Below are 19,894 nucleotides of genomic sequence, written 5' to 3' on the forward strand. Positions count from 1 at the left end.
AACTGGAAGCATTATAGAGGATGCTACCATAGAGGTCCTGGATTTCAATCTCTTTCCCAGCAGCCTAAATTTGTCCTACAGAACCTTTCTCCTACCCTTCCCTATGTCATTGGTACCTACATGCACCACAACCATCGGCTCCTCCCCAGCACTACACATAAGTCTATCTAGATGTCTCAAGAGATCTGCAACCTTCACACCAGGACATCACAAACCCAGATATCTATGTTTCTAATGATCGACTCCCCCATTACTAATGACTGGAGTTCCCTCCCACAGAGATGTATCCTCAGTGTGAGAGGATACCATAACATCCTCTGGAAGGAGAATCCCAACTATGGGATCATTTCCCTCTGCTCCAGTTGAATGTTCTCCTTCCCTGAGCCTTTCAACCTCCTTAACAGCACAAGGGTTGTCTGACCAGAGGTGGGACAGTTCTACAGTGTCTTGGAAAGCCTCATCTGTGTACCTCTTGGCCTCCCTGAGCTCCTCTAATTTAGCCACCTTGGCCTCCAAAACCTGTATATGGTCTCTGAGGGCCAGGAGCTCCTTGCACAAAATGTACACATACGCCACTTGCCCACTTACCTACATGCTACATTGAGTGCAATAAATAGGATAGCCCCCACTCTGCTTCTGGGCTTCTGCCTGCATTCTCTCCTACAGCTGCTTAGGTTATTGGTAGGGTTTTTATTTAAAACAGGAAGTTTTGGTTTTATTTTGGTTTAAATGTGTTAAAGAACGGCAAGTATACCTTGCTTACCTTCAAAACTCCCTCTCGAAACTCCGTTAGCTGCATCTGTTCACAAAGCTACGTGGTTGCTTACAATGGGCTGTATAAAGCCCTGGCCTTCCTGATAGCCCCGCCCCCTGGCTAAGGCTTGACCAATGAACAGAGGATTCTAGATTTCAAATCCTTGTTAAGAAGCTCACAGCTTCCAACTGCCAGCCACAGCATGCAGTCTTTCAAACAAACAGCTTAGCACTTGAATCTCCAAACAAACAAACACACACAAGCTCAGCACACAGTTTCTTTCAGGCAACTAGCAAGTAATCCCCAAACACACACCCACTACAGACAACCACTTACTTCAAGGGTCCCATATTTTCTCCTCCTTCACCTGGAGAACTCCCTCTCGAAACTCCCTGTTAGCTGTCCCATTTGCAAAGCTGATAACTTCTGATAACTTTTGTATGTGTTCAAAGAACAGATATCCCTCCTTTTGCTGTATTAGTAGACATTAATATGGAGCCAGAAACTTACTAATCTTAGAGTGGCTTCTGTCCTTTCTCCACATGCTCCAGGCTCCACAGTGGGCTATTGCTCAGAAAGGCAGTGTATCAAACTGCTCTTTTAAGTATGGTCCAAAGATATGCTCCTGCTGTTTCTGCTCCCAAACCTCCTCTGGGATGGGTTTCAGCAACAGAATCACTTCTGGTCCTCACTTGGTATCTGCTGCTGCCTCCTAGCAGCCCATCCTGACTGATTAGGTTGTCATGCCCTGCCATGCTCTGTGCTCAGTGTAGTGCCCAGCACCAGCTCAAACTCCTCATAAAACAGGCATGATGTTAGAGAAGCAGTGCTGGTCCCTGATTTTCTTCTACTCAGTTCTGAGCTGCTCAGTCTGCTCCCTGCACAGGATACGAGTCCAGAGAATTTGCATTGCTGCCAGCTTCTTTGCTATTTACTGATATGCATGATCATTCCTGGTACTCCTACTAAAGTCCACTGATTTGCTGGCTTCACACCAGAGAGTTATAAAAATCTGGTTGTGCTCCTGTAACCATGAAACAGTGGACTTTGCAAAAAGCTTGTGCTATTTAGTCTTCATTGCAAACACAGAAGACTCTCTATCAGTGTGTTTGCAGCTTGGTAGTCAGGAGACAATGGAAGAGTTAAATACTGACTCACCCAGATGCTGCAGTACACATTAGGGGATTGCTTCAGTTTTCACTGGAGTTGACTGAAGAGTATTTAGCTAGAGAGAGGAAGTTGCCCCATGAGACTGTGGTTATTTTTGTTTGATTCCTAGGATCCAAACCATGAAGGGCTGCATCGCTATACTGGAAAACAATAGGTGTCAAACCCTGGCTTGACTTTGACTCAGCTCTCCACCTCTACAGAGTCTAAGGACCCTATTTTCAAGATAAAACAATGAGAAGGAGGTGATGCCAACCCTTATAACCTTTAGCCCAGGATTAGAGAATTCAATCGGGTATGTGGGCTATCTCAGTTTTAATCTCCACTTTGTCTAATGTGAAGCAGGAACTTGAATTTAGCTCTTCTACCTCCCAAGATGGTGTGCTCTTAATTTCTCCTGGTGGCTGTGCCACTTTGTACAAAATAAATATTCATAGCAGGAGACTGACTATATAACCTAATGGTTGAGAAACCCAGGTTCCAGTGAATTTTTACATATTTATGCACAGAAGAAGAGCTATGGAAATCCCCACTCTGGATTAGACCAGAGGTTAAGTCACTCTTGGGAAGTTGGAAGATCCAAGTCTCTGAACCAGATTAGGGAGGATTTGAACCCAGGTTTTCTGCATGCTAGTTGTATGCATGAATCACTGAAATGAATACTAGCTTTTGTGTGAGTTTAAATGTGTGTTGAGCATTTCTTCCAGTTTACACACAAAGGAAGCTAGGTATAGTAGTTGGTGAGGAAACACCTAGTATGTGAATCTGCTTGAGCTCAGGTGTAAGTTAGGGGCTGAGGGGCTGGCTAATGTCAGTATTTAGCTAGTGGTGCACATGCCTAGCCACCAAAATGCAGAAACCTCTGAGACTTTAATGATAGGCACCTACAGTAGTAGACAGCAGCTGAGAAAGCATTTAGTGAATGCTAAGGGCACCTAAATATTGGATTTAGGTGCTTAATATGGCATTTAGGCCCGCTTGCAAATCATACTCATTATCTGTTGGCATTTTAAATACAGTGTCATCTCACAAGACTCAAAGCACATTCAGATGACATGATGAGTAACAAACCAGTAGCCATTATTGCCTAGATTAGCTGAGCAATAAGGGGAAAACTTGTCACAATCATAGTGTAACCACAGCTAATAATCAATGGCAGAATTCTCATTGATGCAAGAATAGTATATTATCTGGGCTATCAGCAGACTATCACACAAACTGATCTACCATAAAGGGTATAGGTGACAGCCATTACCAATTTCAAGTAGACATATAATTCAAACTGATATTTATCTGGACAGCATACTGCTTCTGGTTTGGTATCAGAGTGCCAGTTAACACAAACACACAATGCAGGAAATTCAAACAAACAGAACTTTATCGTACCCTGTCTCAGATCACACTTCTGCACCTCCAGCTGGTTCACTTACTGGTGTGTGCCTCTCTTGGATCTCTGAAAAGCACTGAACACTGTACTACTGGCTAAGAGAACGAGAAAAAGTCCAGGGGCAACCTGAACTGCATTTCAGCTTGAACCAGGAGTAATAATCCAAATGTTACTTTTGTATATAAACAATAGTAATACATAGATTTGATACATTTATATGGCATTCCACTTTTCTAAACTTCATAACTGCTTCTATATATAAGGTTATCCTCCTAATAGTAGCTCAAACTGGGAAGAGGAGAATGTATGAGATGGAAAGTTTTGCTGATTTATTTTAAAGAAAATTAAGCATTTAATTTTTTTTGCAGTAATGTGCTGGTGCAAGTTAATGTCTAAGTGGTTTCCAAGATAGAACCAGAAATAACAGCTGAGTAAAATGAAGTTACTATTTGATAAGTCACGCAGTCTTGTGATATTTCACTGGTTAACGCAGAAGTCAACCTCTATCATCAGTTAGCATTTGGATACTGACTGTGTTGCTCTAAATATATAAAAATAAATGCTGTAGGAAAATTCTGATTCAATTAAACAAATTTTGCCATTTCTGGCTTAAAATCAGGTTTTCTAAGAATGTGCTGATGTGAAAGATTCAGAGCTTGTTTTTTTACATAGGAAAAACTGGGGGCTACAGCTTGTTCATCACAGACTTAGCAAGCAGTGGTGTAATTTTCATACAGGTTGGACCTCCCTGGTCTGGCACCCTCAGGATCTGAGTGGTCCCAAACTACAGAGTTTGCCAGACCAGCGGAGGTCAAGGTTCTTCTCTGGGCTATGGGCATCCCCCAGAACCTGAGCTTCCTTCCCTGCTGCTGATCCCATGCTGGGGTCTCCCAGGGACGTCAGCCTCGGGCTGGGATTCCCCGCAGCTGCTGCTGGCCCCTCTCCGCCTGAGTTCCCAGCTGGGTTGGGGCTTCCTGCTGGCTTTGCTGCCACTGTGGTTCTGGCCTGGGGTTGGGAATTCCCTCTGGTTGCCACTGGCCTTGCTCCCACAGGGAATCCCCGCTGGCTGCAGCTGGCCCTGCCGCCACCTGGATTCCTAGCTAGGGATTGCCTACACCCACTTCCAGTTCAGCTGCCACCTCAGTTCCTGGCCAGGACTGGGGATTCCTCCAAGCCGGCCCCGCTGCCACAAGGGTTTCTGGCTGGGGCTGGGGATTCCTCTCAGCCACAGCAGGGGCTCCCCCAGCCTGTGACTCCACAGGGCTGGACTCCCCCACCCACCACAGGACCATCACCTGCCAGCCTAGCTGGAGCTCCCCAGCACTCCCGGGACTACCAGCTGGCTCATGCTCCTTGCCTCTGGGGCTTTCTTGTCTAGTAAGATCTGTGGTCCTTCCTTCTGGACCACAGATGTTGCCAGACCAGAGGGTACAGAATTTGGGAGGTTCAACCTGTACAAGTACTGTCATGTTACAGTTCAAAGGGATTTTGTTCTGATAAAATTCAAACTCTCTATTAAAATATTTAGTATACTATTCTATATATCCTGTTCCTGCCATAGATCCCTTCTTGCCATTCCAAGTTCCTCAATCCCTCTACAAAATTGTTTTTTATCAGTACAAAGATTGAGTCATAAACATCTTCTCTTGAGACATTAATTAATGGCCTATAAGCAAGAAAATTGAGAAGGTGGTAATGGAGTTATCAATGTTTGCATCTTGTGGTATTCCATTCAGTCATACTACTGAAATTTAGAAGCAGCACAGTTTTAAATCAATTGTTACAGTGTTCACTTGTTCTGGAATCTGTGGACCGCTTCTAAGCTATGCATCTATTACCATAATGAAGTTCCTTTTACTTTTAAAATTAGGTTGAACTTACTGAAGCAAGAGGTGCAGATAGGTACATATTGATGACCACCAACTGACAATAATGGCTTTCCAAATAATCTTTTCACGTGAGACTCTAGAAATGGTTTGCCTTGCCTTTCCTACCCTGGACTTGTACATAGCCCTGCACAATGATCTCCTTTCAGATATCAAAACACTATGTATGACATACAGCTCTATTTTTTTCTGCAGTACAGCATAAAAGACAATTGTGGTGTATTGAGAATTGTGTTGGAATTGCAAACTAGCACTTTAAGAGGTGTTTGTGTGGGGCAGGGAGGGGGAAAGGGAGGGAGTTGCACTCTTGCTTGAAGGCTAGAGGGCACCAGGCCTAGCTGATATGTTTGCAGCATAAAGCAAGGTGGGGCCTTTCTGTTTTTGGAGGGCAGTCTGCTTCCTTTCATCTTTTTTTGTTGGGGGGGGGGGGGGAGTTTCTTGTGAATAATTCTTCTGAATCCTAAGTGTAGTCCCCTTACTAAAGGGGCCTCTGTTTTATTCTGAAAATACCCTGTGTGCTACAATCCAGACTACAATTCCTATGAGCCCTTGGGAAAAACAGGAAGGAAGGACTCTAGTGTGAGAGAGGACTGCACGCTCCATGTGCTTGAAGAAAGAGGCCTACCAGTCTGGGACTCTGCCTTGGAGTTTGGAACCAGAGGGGGAGCCAGGCTGCTGCCAAGGACATTGACCCAGTGCAGGGGCTGTTGGAGTGCAGCTACTAGATACCTGTTGGAACTGGGAGTTAGCAGGCTGCTTCCTATAGGCACAGCATGAGGCAGTAAGTTTGGGCCTTGTTGGAAAAGTGCTGCCTGGGTCAGAGCTGCTGTTTAGCCTGGACCAGACCAAATCCTCACTACTGCTGCAACATCAGCGCGCCAATGCAAGCAAGTATCTGGGACTGAGTCTAGGGGGTGTACACGCTCTGGGGTGGGGTCACTGTTGTCTAGCTATATAAGCTTCAATTATTGTTGTGTGTTTTGTTAATGCTGTTCATTGCTAATCTGTTAATCCCTGATTAGTTAAGTTAAGTAAAGATTGTTTATTTTAAAGTGTTCCATTAGATGTATATGATTTGTAGTTGTTCTGGAATTAGATCCAGATTTATGTTGGAATGAGTATATTCCTGGAGGCTCTCAAGGCACACCAGTGTGTGTACAAGGCCAGCCAGGTGGAGGCACCGCCATTTTACAATCATTGCCAGCCAATTCTCTAGGGCCTAACACTGGGGAACAAATAATTAAACAACTGGTAAGCACTTAGAAGATTACAAGGTGATAAATACGATTCTGAGAAAATTGTGATGTTGTGGAAATTGCAAAACTAGCTTGAGACCGTGCTTTTTCCAACAGCAGAGATGCAGAAGTAAGAACTTTCTCATGCCAGTCTCATGTTTGGTGAGACTCATAGATTTTCATTCCTACTTCCTCCAAATGTTACGCTGACTAGCCAATGGGTGTGCAGTATCTCATAGGGCAGCCCTCCCCACTGGCTATGCACTTGCCCATTAGGCTCCATCCCTTACTGCATACTAATGAGCACAGAGGAAGGGACTGCAGCAAGGGGGTGGATAGGGCTTTCCCCAACTAAACCCCATCACCACTGGGGTGCTCAGGATCTCTTTTGGGTTAAAACACCAGGTGCCCAGGCACACCTGTGAATGTGACCTGCTCCCCAGTAACCCGGGGAGGAAAAAGGAGTTTACATAAGAAATGAAGTAGTTTTACATTTTGGGTTTTTATCTAACTGGTTTTATAGAGCAATAAAAAGTTTTATAAATACATTAGAAATATGAGAAAGAAGAAGGAAAGCATAGGTCCACTAATTTATGGGAAGGTGAGTGAATAACTGATGATACAACACGCTAAAGTGCTTAGTTTACTTTAGTCTTCTTTAAAAAGGTTAGCTGTAAATAGATGTTTAACACAAATAATATTAACAAGGGGGAAGAAAGACCGGCAAAATAGGGGAAGAGCAGATTAAATAATATTTAGATAAATTACATGTATTCAAGGGCCTAATGAAATTCACACTAGAGTTAAAGCAATCTCTGAACCATTAGCCATTATCTTAAAGGACTCGTGGATGCGTGATGTTCCAGATGACTAAAGAAAGGTAAACATATTACCTATATTCAAAAAGGAGGAAAGGGACGGCAGAACAGACCAGTCAGCCTAATTTTAATAGCCAGAAAGATACATTTGTCAGGGACTTTAACCCGGACGGCCTCTGTTCGTTGTCTGACCGCAAAGAGACAGGCAACACCAGCAAGATCCAATCACAAGCTCTTTATTGAATAGTGCGCACTACAATAGAGAGCGGCCCGTCTCCCAAGGGAACCAGCCCTGATTTCAGTAACAAGTAAGATTATATAGGCAGTTCCGTCGCGTCATAAAACATTTGCCCAAGCATCTCAGCCCCCCCTTAATTAATTTGAAGCTTCTAGTGTTAATGCGTATACTTCATGGCCTTAAGCAATTCATAATGCGTCAACAGCTGTCTTATCAGCCTAGAAGGCAAGTACCAAACAACAAGGAGACAGGGAGTTAAAACAAACAGAGGGCAGAGACAGTTCGTTAAGATCAGGGTGAGAACAGAAACAGGGAGTTACCTTATCAGTTCTCAAACTAGCTGTTCTCATCACAGGTGCAGCCTTTCACTTACTTTATTTTGCAACTTAAGCAAGTACGTAGGGATTGCCCCTTGCTTGAGCCATATTTCTAGTTCTGTTCTGTTCAGGAACTACCCAGAAACCTTTGTTAACCTCTTTCCTTGATCTGTCTTAACATAACTGCACTAGGCCCAATTCTCTAGGGCCTAACACTGGGGAACAAATAATTAAACAACTGGTAAGCACTTAGAAGATTACAAGGTGATAAATACGATTCTGAGAAAATTGTGATGTTGTGGAAATTGCAAAACTAGCTTGAGACCGTGCTTTTTCCAACAGCAGAGATGCAGAAGTAAGAACTTTCTCATGCCAGTCTCATGTTTGGTGAGACTCATAGATTTTCATTCCTACTTCCTCCAAATGTTACGCTGACTAGCCAATGGGTGTGCAGTATCTCATAGGGCAGCCCTCCCCACTGGCTATGCACTTGCCCATTAGGCTCCATCCCTTACTGCATACTAATGAGCACAGAGGAAAGGGGTGGAAGTATTACAAGGAAAGTTTCTGAGGAGCTCTATATAAAGTGACTACTGCCACACTCCAGCCATCCCCTTCATGGCCACAGGGAATAGGTATTAGCAGAGGGGAAGACCTAGCATTGGCAACACACTGGGGGCACGAGGAAGCACGGATCCCACAAATGCCATGAGTGGGAGGGCAAAGGGCTAGCTATTAGCCAGTGCAGACAAAATATCTGGGTGTCTGGGGTGATTAGCAGGAAAGCCTGGTACCTGCAGCAGGGGACTGGCCCTACCACACTTACCACTAGCAGCTGTGGAAGCAGAGCAAGGTGGCCCCCTCTTGCTCTGCTCTCCTGGAGCATTGCATGGGGAAAGGGAACATGACTATCTTTGCACTCATAGCAGATGACGCAGAAGAACATAGCCCCAGCTTGCACTGCTCCCCAGCCCATGCTGCTCCATTTCTTGCCAGTGAGTGCAGGGGCAGTCATAACCTCTACCCCCAACCGACTCGTCGAAAAAGCAGGAGGAGCTGGGGCTGCATTGCTCCGTTTCCCCCACAGCTACTAGAGAGTGCAGTGGGAGGTGTTGGACTCCCACTGCCAGCACCAAAACTCTAGCCCTGCAAGTCTCTAGAGTGCATCACTTGGGGAAAGGGAAGCAATAGGTTGGAGTGGAGCAAGGGTGGGGAACAGAAAGAAGAAGGCAGAAGAGGGATGGGGAGAGGCGGGACCTGGGGTAGAGGGGGGTTGTCCTGACCCTTCCCCAGGCTGGGGGGTCATGTGGCCCCCCTCACCAGTTGTCCCTAAGTCCTGAGGACAGTAAAGAAAGGTATGGGGGGGAATAGCTGGGTGGAGGGCTGGAGAAGGATGGGATAGCAGGAGGGAAGGCTGAAGGGGTGGTGAGAGGCTTGGGGGATGGAACAGTGGAAGCGGGAGCTAGATGAGGAGCCTGGGGAGAAAGGACAGGATGAAGGGGGAAGGATAGCAGTTAAGGGAAGGTCTGTGAGCTACACCAGGCATGAAACAAGTACATGTGGCTCTACACCGCCCCATTGCTGGAGAAACTGCAGCAGTTCAGGAAGGCACTCTGCAGCTAGTTTTGTGCAAGGCACAGTAATTAGTACTGTTGCTGCTCAGAACATCAGCAGATGCAGTCTCATTGGGAAGACGGGAGCATATGCTTCAAGTGGTCATGGCTCTGGCTGCTGTGATTTGAATAAAACTATCTACTAAATCCTCCCCTCCCCAACCTTCCCTGCAATCTGCTTTGATTTTTCAAACAGCAGGGAGATGGAAGTGGGCATCCACACGTCAGTCTCTAGCTGCTGGGAAAATTACAACAGTTTGAGGGGGAGCACATTTTATGCAAAAGGAATGCAGCAGTGACTTTTCATTTCTGTGAATATCCTGTGAAAATCAGTACTTGATCCATGACAATGCTGTGAATTCTTTTGAATCTGTAATTTTGTCAGGGTCCTAGTGGTAAAGAATAGCCAACATGGATTTCAAGTACAAATCATACTAAATCTATCTAATTTCCTTCTGGTTAACCTGTGGATATGGGAGAAGTAGATATGACATAGCTTGATTTTAGTTAGACTTTTCATAGTTCATAGATTTTAAAATCAAAAAGGACCATCATAATTATCTAGCCTGATCACAGAACTTCACTCACCTACTCCCATAACAGACATGCAATTTCCTCTTAAGCAAAGTAGGGAAATAAGGTCTACATGAAATTACTGTAAATGGGGAAATAACTGGTTGAGAGAGCATATTACAAGAATTTATGTAGTTGGCTTTCAAACTGTGAGGATATATCTAGTAGGGTGTGACGGGGGTCTACCTTGAATCCATAATTTTTCAGTATTTTTAATAGTAAACTCCTAACATTTAGTGGAGCGTGTGCCTATAAAATTTGCAGATGACACTAGCCCGGGTGGGATTGCCTCTCCATTTTGGAGGACAGGATTAGAATCCAGAAAAAAGCATGATGAATGTCAATAAAGACAAGTGCAAAGTACTACACTTAAGAAGGACAAAGTCAGATGCACAAATACTAATGGGGAATAACTGGCTAGGCAGAAGTACTGCTGAAAAAGATCTGAGGGTTATAACCAAACACAAATTAAGAATCAATAATCTACTGTTGGGAAAAAGGAGTGTGTCAACCAAAGTTATTCAGAGACATAGAGGTAATTGTTCTGCTTTACTCAGCGCTGGTGAGTCCTCAGCTATGAGTACTGTGTTTAGTTTTCAGCATTACACTTTAAGAAAGATGTGGATAAATTGGAGAGGGTCCAGCAAGGAACAACAAGAGGAATAAGAAGTTCAGAAAACATGACCCGTGAGGAAAGGTTGAAATAATTAGGCATGTTTAATCTAGACAAGGGGTGGGAGGAGGAAGGACACATAATACTCTTCAAATATGTAGAATGTGTTGTAACAGGACTAGTGATCAATTGTTCTTCATGTCCACTGAGAATAGGACAAAAAGTACTCTGGTTAGTTTGCAGAATAGTAGATATAGGTTATATATTAGCAAAATCTTTCTAACTCTAGGATAATTAAGTACTGGAACAGGTTATCCATGGAGGTTACAAAATCCCTGCCACTGAAGGCTTTTAAGAATAGTTTAGACAAATACTTGTCAGGAATGGTCTAGGTATACTTAATCCTCTCTCATTGCTGGGGGATGGATTAGATGACCCCTGAGGTTTCTACTAGCCCCAAATTTTATACTCCTGTGATGCTTTAGTGTATATAAACATAGGTATTTCCCTAATATATATGTATTCTTCTAGTCATCATATATCATTGCTGTTTAACAATATGCAACTATATTCTGGTTCACTGGAGTTGTATCAGGGATGAATATACTTTGCCTGATAACATCAAGATAATTATCATGCATTAGTTAAACCCTAGTACAGCTGGTTCCTGAGTTGCGAACGGTCGACTTATGACTGTTCTCATTTACGACCGAAGCTGTCATAAATGGTGGACCCCGAGTTACGAACGCGATCCGTGTTTATGAACAGCGCGGTCACATGTAACTGTGGGGCCCAACTTACAAACAAACTGAGTTATGGACCAATTGCTTGGTCTGTAACTGGTTCGTAAGTCAGGGAGAGGCTGCAGTGGACATAAGTTCCATGTAGTTTTTACTGCAAAATAGATAAGTGAGGACAACACTATACCTCCAGCCAGTGGTTGGTGTCTTGTGTTTTACCATTATATAAATGTATAGTGCCATGTTTCTTGTTGAATTTTTACATTGGGAAAGCTAACTTACATCAGTCATCCCTCAGTGAAACACACTTATTTTAGCAGTGAAAATATACGATGCATCTACACAGCAGGGCTTAACTCAAAATAAGCTACACAAATTGAGATATATTAATTGTGTAGCTTATTTTGAAATTGAGCTTCTACACAGCACTTATTTCAAAATAGAGCACTCTTCCTCTGACTTCCCTTACTCCTCATACAATGAGGGTTACAGGAGTTGGAGCAAGAAGTCCACCAGCTTGACAGTATTTCAACATTATTTCAAAATAACTCCCTGCTGTGTGGATGTAGATTAAATTGTTTTGAAATAATGCTAGTTATTTTATAAAATAAAATAAAAATCCAGCAGTATATACAGTTACCTTTTTAATAAACATTCTGAACTGGAGCAATTTTCACTACAAACATGTGCAGTCTGTCTTTTATTCCATGCAGCCATCCTGTCTCTCTATATCTACGCTATTCAGTATGATCCTGTGTCATTCCTTATATACATGTTGAGCAAAAAAGATAAAGGAACATAGTTCTTTATATTAGTAATGATGTGGCATTGGATCAGCAAACCTAGTTATAAACTAGTTATTTCGAAATAATGTTGCTGTCTAGACATACCCACGTGTATAAAGAAATATCCTGAATCTCTGTTTCTTATTTCTCTCTCAAGCAGAAGCAGCTCCACTCTAATGACCTAGATGTTGACTGCGTGGGATCTGACATGGTAAGTCTACACAGCAGCTGGGAAATGGAATTCCCATTTGCTTGTGTTAGCACCTAAAAATAGCAATGTGGCTGTGGCAACCCAGGCTAGTTATTGGAGTACTAGCTCATCAAATCCCCCTGGGTACATATTGTTTAAATGAGCCCAGTTTATCTAGCAATCCAGATTAGATTTATCATTCCCCCAATTTCACGTCATCACACTTTTACTGGGCCCATTGTCCCTGTCAAATAAGCAGGCTTCTGGCCAAAACATAGTGGAGATTCTGACATTTACAACTCACATTGAGGCTGGCTACAAAAAAAAAAAAAAACCCTGAACGATAGTGCAGTATTTATTGGCCTATCATCTGAGTATGATATTATATGGATTAATGGCCTGATGCTGAAACTTGCTAAAATTATACCTTGCTACCAAACACTTTGCCTGCTGTGGACCATACTGAATAACAGATACCCAGGTATATCCATAGGTAATAAGTTCTGTTCTCCCCATATCATAAAGAATGGGCTACCACACGGTTGTATACTTGCACCAACCTCTTTAAAAATTGACAAGTAACAGCCTGCAACTAAATCACGAAAAGTTAGATATGCAGATGACCTTGCCATGACCATCCAAGCATCAAAGCTCCATGACACTGAGAGAGCATTAATTGAGGACCTCCAAACTATGGAACAATACTCCAGGAAATAGCGGTTTAAATCAAACCCAGGGAAAACAATAGTAAACTCATTTCATCTTAATAATAAGCAGGGCTTGACAAATATACAATCTACTCGCCCGTGGTGAGTAGATTGTAACCTGGAAGAGCCGGGTTTGGGCGATCTGTGCATGCGCAGATCGCCGGACAGCACGGCTGGCGAGCAGGGCTCGCTGCAGTTCGGCGAGCCCTGATAATAAGAATGCCAAAAACACACTGAGAGTAGCTTTCTGTGGTAAAAAATGTGCAGCATTGTATGGCTAGCAAAGCACCTTCAACTTCCTTGATCATCTTGAGAAGATAGCTGCAAATGAAGCCATTGTAAACCAGAAACGAGTGGGTACAACTTAGGGTGCATTTGCATCAGGGTTGCAAATATCTGCAATAGCACTTGTATATTCAGTAGCTGAATATTGTGCACCAGTATGGAGCAGATGCAGCCCCACACAGCTTGTGGTTACCTAGCTTAGTACAGTGATGTGATGCATCATGGGAACCCTTACATCAACTCCAGCATCATAGATATCTGTTCTGCACCACATCACTATATATACAGTAAAACTCCAATAGTCCGGCATCCAATTGTACAGCACTCCTTATAGTCCGACATCAAAATGGCAAGAGCCTAGTGAGTAAACTTCGGCAAAAAACAAGTCACAAGGCAGCAGCAGCAGCAGCTGAACCAAGTGAAACCGGACAGGACCGAGTCAGTCTGCCACTGGCATTGTATGATGCTGGACAGTGCTTATGCTACAATAAAAAGGGTTAAAAATACTTTATATACAGTATATACATATATATATATATATATTATAGTACCTTCTGGTAGTCCGGCATATCTGATAATCCAGCACCACCTAGGTCCCAAAGGTTCCGGATTATTAGAAGTCTACTGTAGCTGGGTAACCACAAGTTGTGTGGCTGCATCTGCTCCATACCAGTGCAAAATATTCAGCTACTAAAAGTATATTAGGGGGTATTCAGATACTTCCAATTCAAAATTAGAGATTAAAAATGAATTAATTGAAAATTCAGAGGAAATACCTTTTCTTATAAGAGGGAATTGAGACTTTTTTTAAGGACCTGTTTTTACTTTAGTCAAACTTTTTATTGGGAATGTTATTTTCTTCCTCCTTATTGGTGAGAAAATTATGTCTGGCAGGTCATCTCACAGTAACCTTAGTCTGAGAGGAAGATACAGCTTTTAGGAAGCTGGAGAATTTACAAGGCATTCAGAAAAAATATTAGCCAGGGCTCTGTCATGCCTCCTTTCCTTGTCTTCACATACCAGTACTGGAAGCTCCTGAGTATCTGGCCCAGGATCAGTTCTATTTGACTGTGTCTTCTGAGTTCTCCTTCATTAAAGCAATTCTCCAATATTCATTTTTGACTGCCTTTAGGCTGGCAGAGACATGGGACTCTGGTAGTTGAGGTCAAGTATCCTTGAACTAAAGATTTTACAGTCTAAGCCCCTGATGTTGCAATCAGGTGCTTTTAATTGAATCCTTGCACATGTGCATAACTCCATTCAGTACAGCGGGGCTCTATGATGGCAGAAGGTTGACCTGCCACAGAAGCTTGCAGACTCAGAGTCCTAAATCTGACACATACCATTTTGCAGTGGAGGAACAAGAAACAAAGGAAGGAGTAACTTAAAAAAAAAAAAAAGCTGAAGGGAATGTAGTTTTATAAGAGTTTGTTTAATTTGGATTTCACTCAAGACACAACTTTTTTCAGATACATTTCTCCTGCCTATCTTAATAGCTTAACAATTACATTTACTTTTTTAAAAAAATACACTCTTTTCCTGGTTCTCTGAGAGAGACCACACAAATAAAGAAATGTATGGTCAAGCAATTAGGATACTAGCCTGCAAGTCAGGAGAGCTCATTTAAATTGCCTGTTCCTCCACAGACATCTTGTGTGAGCCTTGGGCAACTCAATTAATCTCTGCGCCATAGTCTCCATCTTTAAAAATGGAATAATAGTACTTTCTTACATCACAGAGGTGCACAGATACCATGCAAATGGGAATCATATAAATATCTGGGAAATTATATATTAAGGTCTTGATACTATAAATTTTTATGACTGTCTTAAATTTTATTCATGAAAATTGTACTGCTGAGTGTAGTGAACTACTCCATGCCTTTTCTGTATTGTTACTGATAATTCTACCATTTCTATCTAGTAATAGACCAATATCATTGTTAGGATTCTTTTTGTTCAGAATATGCTTTAAAAATTCCTCCTTATTATCCTTTGCTGTTAGATCAGATTTCACTTTGTGTTCCTGCAGATTTATGAAACTGGCCCTTTTAAACCCAGCACATGGGTATATATTTATTCTTGGAAAAATTCAATTTTTATTGTTTTAGGATTTTTATAGTTAATATTTATATTTTAGCTTTTTAAGATTATCAATTTAAATTTTCCCTGTTACATGTAATTGTGTGTTTTAAGCACTTTTTTCTACATTTATCTATTTACATTTTCAACAGTTATGGGAACTTATGTGGATATCAGCCAATAATTGTTTAATGACAGTAGACATTGAGGTTCAAAGAGTCAAAGCTTATTGTGTGTGAAAACACACATTGTATATATTTCCATGGGATGTTGACAAAATAATTATCTAGGGCTGTCAAGTGATTAAAAAAATTAATCGCAATTAATTGCGCGATTAATTGCACTGTAAAACAATAATAAGAATACTATCTATTTAAATATTTTTGGATGTTTTCTACATCTTCTAATTGATTTCAATTACAACATACAATACAACATATATAGTGCTCACTTTATATTTATTTTTATTACAAAACATTTACACTGTAAAAATGTAAATTCACCTCACTGAAATACTGTACTGCAAATTCTATTGTGAAAGCTGAACTTTAAATTCTTCTATATAATCAATATATTTGTGTCCTATTCAAAAGAGTCCTTTTTTAGCTCAGCCGCAGCTGTGGACAGCACAGGGCTGGAGAGGAGGTAGACTCTACCATGGGCAGTAGATTTTGGGGGGTGGGGGGGCTCAGCCCCAACTTCAGGTGGCATAGGGCTCAGGGGTGGGGTAAGGATGTTAAAATGCAGTTAATTGACTAGTCGACTAATTGTCGACTAGTCAATAGGCATGTCCGCATTCCTCCTTTGAAATGTACAAGAGCCCCTGCTGAGTGGGGCAGGGGCTCTTGTACATTTCAAAGGAGGTATGCAAAACCCCACTTACAGCCCCGGGCCAGCAGGAAGTCCCGCTGACTCTGGGCTGCACGCGGTATGCCTGCTTTGAAATGCACAGGAGTCCCCAGTAGAGGCTCTTGACTTTGGAATGCACCTGGAGCTCAGGGTCAGCGGGGGACTTGCGGTCCCCCACTAACTCCGGGCTCCGTGCTATGTCTCATGCTGCTAGGAGCTTGGGGTCAGCTGGAGAGTCCCCAGATGATCCTGGGTTCCAGGGAAATTCCACGGGGAGCCCGGGATCTGCTGGGCTGCCCCTTTGAACTGCGCAGAAGTGGCATTTCAAAGGGGCAACCCACATCACAGATGATCCGCAGATCAGCGGTGCAGTGGCCGCCTTGGGGTTTCAAAGTGGCAGCGCCGCTGTGCGGTGCTTCCATTTTGAAATACCCCTTCCCGCCCCCTGCTTTGCTGCTTCTATCTGATAAAGCCAGCAAGGGGGTGGGTATCGACTAGTCGACTAGTCAAAAGACTATCCGATAAGCAAATGTTTATTGGATAATAGACTAGTCTTTAACATCCCTGGGGGGGGGGGGGGTCATCCCCCAAGCTCAGGGAAGGCATCAGCCCCTGGACTGGGAGGTAGACCTCCCCATGGGCAGTTCAGAGTCCTGAAGGGCGGACTCAGCCCCAGAATAAGATGTGGCAGGAAGGGTCAGTCCCAGTCGTAGGAGGCAAAGAGAGGGTGGTTTGGGTGAGCTCTGCCGGGATGGGGGTGAGGGCGGAGGAGGGACAGTTTGGGCAACTCCTCTTCTCCCAGGTTGTTTTATTTTGAAAAATATGGTCACTTGGAAGAGAAGAGAGTATGTTTATTTCTCCACTGGAGCTTGAACCAGGGCTTCAGTTTTTTTCCCTCCTTTCTGGATGCTTTGTTATTCCGTGTGCTGTCTGGTGGCGGTTTGCATTACTGTACCTTACCAGAGATGGTCTTTGAAGCAGCTCATGCTGGTTTGCTGATCTCTGCGATTAATGCGAATTAATTTTTTTAACATGTTAATTCTGTCCTACGTTAATCATAGGCATTAACACCCACTAATTGACAGCCCTATAATCATCCTTAAACCAATCTCCATGTTCTCAAGCATCATTTTTCTTACTTTGTATATTTTTATGATTATGGAAATATGTTGTTGTTTGTGAGTAAAGTGAAATTGGAATTATCAACAAATATGGAATTCTTCCAAATCTCTCTATAAATTAGTAGTTTGGGCTTTAGTCTGTTTGTACAAAACAAATGTGTTTAATTCATGATCCTTTGTACCTAAGTGACTACAGAGTTTTAGTTCTGTGTTCAATTATTCTTTACTTATCACAACAAGGTCTAATAGAGAATTATCCTCTGTTGCAGGGACGGATATAGGGCAGGGCAAGCGGGGTGGTTGCCCCAGGCCCCGCGCTTCAAGAAGCCCCGCGCATGCACCGTAGCAAAGGGGGGCCCCGCGAAATTGTGCTGCCCTGGGCCCCGCAAAATGGTCATCTGCCCCTGCTCTGTTGTGTTAGGAAATTGTCATCTTTAATATTTAGAGATTCAAAGGAAGTATTAATACTGGCAGGATGAGACCTCCAGCATGTCACTTAGGCCATATCTATTCTCAGGCTCTCTCAGGGTATGTCTACCCTACAGCGTTATTTCGATATATCTTATTTCAAAATAACGCATCTACACACACAATGCATTTTGAAATAGCGTGTCCACACTGATTGGACGCTGAATTGCATTTAAGGCCAGTTGGAACTGGTTCCGGCAGGGCATCAGGTCAGAAGTTACCTTGTGGCCAGGGCGACCAGCAGGGCACCGTAGGAAGGGCTAGAGACCCCCTATTTCGAAATAAGCATCTACACGGCGCTTATTTCGAAATAGCAATTTCAAAATTGGCGCTATTCCTCGTGGAACAAGGTTTACCAATTTCGAAATAAGCCCTCCACTATTTTGAATGAATTTTGAAAAAGCAGTTGGCTTGTGTAGACACTGGGGGTATGTCTACACTACCCCGCTAGTTCGAACTAGCGGGGTAATGTAGGCATACCACACTTGCAAATGAAGCCCGGGATTTGAATTTCCCGGGCTTAATTTGCATAAGCGGGGAGCCGCCATTTTTAAATCCCCGCTGCTTCGAACCCCGTGCAGCGCGGCTACACGGGGCTCGAACTAGGTAGTTTGGACTAGGATGCCTATTCCGAACTACCGGTACACCTCATTTCACGAGGAGTAACGGTAGTTCGGAATAGGAACCTAGTCCAAACTACCTAGTTCGAGCCCCGTGTAGCCGCGCTGCACGGGGTTCGAAGCAGCGGGGATTTAAAAATGGCGGCTCCCCGCTTATGCAAATGAAGCCCGGGAAATTCAAATCCCGGGCTTCATTTGCAAGTGCGGTATGCCTACATTACCCTCCTAGTTCGAACTAGGAGGGTAGTGTAGACATACCCTGGGAAAGTTATTTCGAAATAATGGCTGTTATTTTGAAATAACTTTGCTGTGTAGACATACCCTCAGAGAATAACAGAGGCCCAGGCCACTTTGAGTTTAGAGGCCCAGGCCCCCAACGTATCTAACTTTTCATGCTGAGGGTCATATTCCTTTGGTTTTAGTATATGAAAATGAATACTTGAGACATTTATGTATTAACAATTAAGTCATTATACCAATAGCATGTATATTAAAAATGTAACTTTAATTGTGAGTTTCCACTGAAAGCAAAACTCTTCATTTTAGGAATGCTTTTCTGGCTTTGTTGTGTGCAAACTTGTTTACAGTTGAAGAAAAATCTAATTTATGTGCAACATCACTGTTAATGTTAAACATTGTGAGTCCATTCAAATGCTCTTGCCCCTTGGAGAATGAAGATAATTTTTTACTTGTTTTAAATGTTGAATGTGCATTCAGCAGAAGCCACTGATGCAGTGAGACTGACAAAAATACATAATGCAGTTGTGATATAAAGAGAGAAAGTCAGCAGGCCAAGATCGAATATTTCTTGAAGCAGTTCTTTTGGCTTGCAGTCCGATTTAAAATTGGTGGAATGTTTACATTTCAGGAAGATGATCTTGTCACACACATCTTTTGAAATTTCATTGTTGTACCTTTGTTGAAACTATTCAGCTGCTGAATATAGATCTTCATCACATAGGGTGCATATACACAGCAGGGCTTAACTCAAAATAAGCTACGCAAATTGAGCTGTGTCAATTGTGTAGCTTATTTCAACATAGCTTATTTTAAATAGGGAGCATCTACACAGCACTGCTTTTGAAAAAGAGCACTCTTTCTCTGACTTCCCTTACTCCTCATACATTGAGGGTTATAAGAGTTGGAGTAAGAAGTCCTCCAGCTTGACAGTATTTTGACATTATTTCAAAATAACTGCCTGCTGTGTAGACAGAGACAAAGTTATTTTGAAATAATGTTACTGTATAGATGTACCCATAGTTCTCTGAACTGCCAAAGGAATCCAAAAAGGATACAAATTTGTCGCAGTGACTCAAATTGACATGTAAGACAAGATTTGATGGAGTCAGTAATAACAAAAAAATTTACTCTAATGCTTTTCTGCATCAGATTGAAATGTTAGGCTATGATTGGTAGAAAACTCATGAAATGTAAATACCCGGTGCTA

The 19,894-nt window shown here is 42.7% G+C and overlaps 1 long non-coding RNA gene across 1 annotated transcript; it reads left to right on the forward strand.

Annotated features, from left to right (window-relative positions):
- Window positions 1–1,915: 1,915 nt before the first annotated feature.
- Window positions 1,916–18,261, forward strand: LOC142826512 (uncharacterized). The gene is made up of 3 exons (XR_012900694.1): window positions 1,916–2,216; window positions 12,287–12,337; window positions 17,629–18,261. It is a non-coding gene; the product is annotated as an uncharacterized LOC142826512 (long non-coding RNA).
- The last annotated feature ends 1,633 nt before the right edge of the window (window positions 18,262–19,894 follow it).

This window comes from Pelodiscus sinensis, chromosome 1, assembly GCF_049634645.1.
Source record: "Pelodiscus sinensis isolate JC-2024 chromosome 1, ASM4963464v1, whole genome shotgun sequence".
Taxonomy (NCBI): domain Eukaryota; kingdom Metazoa; phylum Chordata; order Testudines; family Trionychidae; genus Pelodiscus; species Pelodiscus sinensis.